The sequence below is a fragment of the Lolium rigidum genome, chromosome 1, assembly GCF_022539505.1.
Source record: "Lolium rigidum isolate FL_2022 chromosome 1, APGP_CSIRO_Lrig_0.1, whole genome shotgun sequence".
In the NCBI taxonomy this organism is placed as follows: domain Eukaryota; kingdom Viridiplantae; phylum Streptophyta; class Magnoliopsida; order Poales; family Poaceae; genus Lolium; species Lolium rigidum.
Window position 1 is genome coordinate 168,261,515 of NC_061508.1, and position 3,823 is coordinate 168,265,337.

Consider the following 3,823-nt stretch of genomic DNA (forward strand, 5'->3'; position numbering starts at 1 on the left):
CCTTCCTACCTCCCCTGCCCTCGATCGGGCATCGGTGAGTTCAGTTCGTCAGATTGGAGTTCCAGAGGGTTTTGCGCATAATTTTACCTGCATCGCCCAGCCGGAGTAGGGCTGCAATTGTCCTTCGCCTCCGGCGATCCTCCCGCATCTGAACGCCTCCCGCCGGCCGTCGTACTACTTCCTCGGGTACTTATCTCTCTGCTCGCGCGCTTCCCTGTTTGCCGAGCGCCGCCGCCTCGGTCAGTCGAGCTGCTGTACTGGCTCCACCTCACCATGTACCTAGGCGCCGCCGCATTCTGTAGATCTGTTTTGCAAGTTTTATTCTCTGTACTGCTAATAACATTTAATTTGCAGTGATTCTAAAATAGTATTTGTTTGAATTTGATTCGACTAGAAAAAATGAAGCATGTCCTGGAGGTAAATAAGACGGAGACACCGGCGGCCTCCGGCAAGGACGTGGATATCGAGGCAATCGCTGGCCTCAGAGGGGACGATCATTCGGTGCAGGTTAGGGTTGGTTACTTCACTATTTTTACTTGCACATCTACAGTATCAAAATCAAGGCACTCGCGCGGTCCTGCAAAGCGATCCATCGATGCTCTATGTCCAGGATAGATGTGATATTTTTTCCTAACGTTTACACTGAATTTGGTTTTCTCAACATACACAGGAGCCGGCATGGAGACGGTTTCTGCGCCACGTTGGACCAGGCTTCATGGTCTCCTTGGCTTACCTTGATCCCGGGAACTGTACGCACACAATTCTCTCACTCTCTAATTAGTAAAATTAGTACTGTAACATTCATCTAACGACACACACAAGTAAATACACACCTATATGGTTCTCACATTTTTCCTACTGAAACAGTGGAAACTGATCTACAGGCCGGTGCGAACCACAGATATGAGGTAGTACATTTGTTTTGTTCATTGGTACTTCCCGTTTCGTCCGTCCATCAGCGTGCTAATTACTTTGCTTCTTGTATTTTTTGGTAGCTCCTCTGGGTGATTCTAATCGGACTCGTCTTCGCGTTAATTATACAATCACTCTCAGCCAATCTTGGAGTTGTTACGGGTAAATTCATGAAGCTTACTCAGTGTTTGTTTATGGATCTTAATTCACTAACACAACACGTACAGGGCGACATCTAGCCGAGCTGTGCAAGTCAGAGTATCCAGTATGGGTCAAAATCTGCCTCTGGTTGCTCGCAGAGGTGGCTGTCATTGCTGCAGACATCCCAGAAGGTTTGAACTCTTAACACTATTAACAGTCCCAAACAAAAAGGTCGAGTACCATGTTTAAATTTTCAGTCTACTTCATCGAGAGAGAGAGAGAGAGAGAGAGAGAGAGAGAGAGAGAGAGAGAGAGAGAGAGAGAGAGTAGATATAAGGCAAAACTTACTCACTCTGGAACCTATGCTAAACCAATGTTCTTACCAGTTCACCTTCTCTTTTGCAGTTATAGGGACAGCATTCGCTTTCAATCTCTTGTTCAACATCCCCGTGTGGATCGGGGTTCTCATTGCTGGTGCAAGCACGCTTCTCCTTCTCGGCCTGCAAAAATACGGGGTAATGTACCACCAATTATTAATATCATAACTGGAATGATTTTCCTGATGGACATAGCCATGATGCCCATGTAACTGGGTGTAGGTACGGAAGCTGGAGTTCTTAGTCGCTCTCCTGGTGTTCGTCATGGCAGCATGCTTCTTCGTGGAGATGAGCATTGTGAAGCCCCCGGCTAAGGAGGTGCTGAAGGGAATGTTCATCCCGAAGCTCAACGGGTCCAGCGCCACAGCCGATGCCATTGCCCTACTTGGGGCTCTCGTCATGCCGTAAGTGATACACAAAATAGCTCCACAATGTTCAGGTTACAATTTGAGGTCCACTACCCGTGATATGTTCGCTAGCTCATGTGAACATTGATTGTTACAGGCACAACCTATTCCTGCACTCTGCCCTGGTGCTGTCAAGGAGCACGCCCGCGTCAGTAAAAGGAATGAACGACGCTTGCAGGTTCTTCCTCTTCGAGAGCGGCATCGCGCTGTTTGTGGCGCTGCTCGTCAACATCGCCATCATCTCTGTCTCCGGGACCGTCTGTAACGCAGGAAACCTCTCGCCGGAAGACGCCACCAAGTGCGGCGACCTCACATTGGACTCGTCTTCCTTCCTACTCAAGGTGTTTGATCACTTGAATTTCGTCTGTGAACTGTGATCTAGTATGATGGTCTACGAAAAGATTACTAGTACTCCCTCCGTCTAAAAATAGGTGTCTCAACTTTGTCTAGATACGGATGTATCTCTAACTAAAATGCATGTTGTGTTCCAGAATGTGCTTGGCAGGTCGAGTGCCATCGTGTACGGCGTGGCTCTCTTGGCCTCTGGGCAGAGCTCGAGTATCACCGGCACCTATGCCGGGCAGTACATCATGCAGGGGTTCCTGGACATCAAGATGAAGAAGTGGGTGCGGAACCTGATGACCCGCAGCATCGCCATCGTCCCCAGCTTAGTTGTCTCCATTATCGGAGGCTCTTCTGGCGCTGGTCGTCTCATCATCATCGCATCGGTAGGTTTTCACCACGGCAATTATATAATACAGCATCACAGTGTCGCTAAAGATCCAAATTAATATAATTAATAATAATACTGTATGTTATTGGTTTTCTTTGTCATACATGAAGATGATCCTGTCCTTTGAGCTACCATTCGCCCTCATCCCTCTTCTCAAGTTCAGCAGCAGTAGCAACAAGATGGGCCAGTGCAACAACTCCATCTATGTAAGCAAGCACACGCACCACCGATGATCCTCCTCGTTTTTGTGCTTAGTAATAACCAACTTACGTACGATATTTGCAGATTATTGGGTTCTCGTGGACGCTGGGCTTCATTATCATCGGGATAAACGTCTACTTCCTCAGCTCCAAATTGGTTGGCTGGATCCTCCACAACTCCCTGCCGGTCTATGCAAACATCCTCGTCAGCATCACCCTGTTCCCACTGATGTTGCTCTACGTCGCCGCCGTGATCTACCTCACCTTCAGGAAGGACACAGCCAAGTTCGTGTCTCGCCGCGAGCTGCAGGACATCGACGACACTGAGAAAGCAAAGGTTGCCAACCAGGATGGCAGCGATGATAACAACAGTCAATAACCTATATGATGGTTGCTAACGTGCGACTTCCATTGATTAATTAGCTAAATACATTTGTTTAGTCATGTTGATCTGTTCATTAGTTTTACGTTCAGATAGTGAGTTACCATATGTTACTGCGGCCTCTCGTCAATTCTAATAGGTTTTGCATTTGTTGCAATGCTTGTCGCCTTGTTGTGATGTGGGGTTTTCTTCCTCAGTGTTCAGCTGTGATTCATAGTATTTCTTTCTCTTTGCCCATCTTTACCAGATCAAGTAATATCGATATCTCAAATTTAGCATGGCAATCAATCTCCACAGGTTAAGGTCTACAACACAGCTGACGTGCTTTTTTTTTTGTAACTGTAAGCGCAGTGACAGAACAATATTCAGGGCATGAGGAGATCGCATATTCACGGTAGCAGAACGTCAGGTTTTGAGGATGCTCGTTTCCCTTCACATGTCTGCAAGCTTCAGCGTGCGCTTTACGGTTTGAAGCAGTCACCCCGTGCTTGGTATGCTCGTTTGAGTTCTCGTTTGTACCAACTGGGGTTTACCTCGTCCAAGGCCGACATGTCCCTGTTTGTGTTCTCTCGGGTCCTGTTCACATCTACATGCTTGTGTACGTCGATGACATTGTCATTGCTAGCTCCACTTCTGTAGGTGTTGATAAGCTCGTTCAAGCCCTCTCTGAC

General features: G+C 47.4%; 1 pseudogene; it reads left to right on the top strand.

Moving 5' to 3' along the window:
* Positions 1-399: 399 nt before the first annotated feature.
* Positions 400-3,158, top strand: LOC124653373 (annotated as a pseudogene).
* The last annotated feature ends 665 nt before the right edge of the window (positions 3,159-3,823 follow it).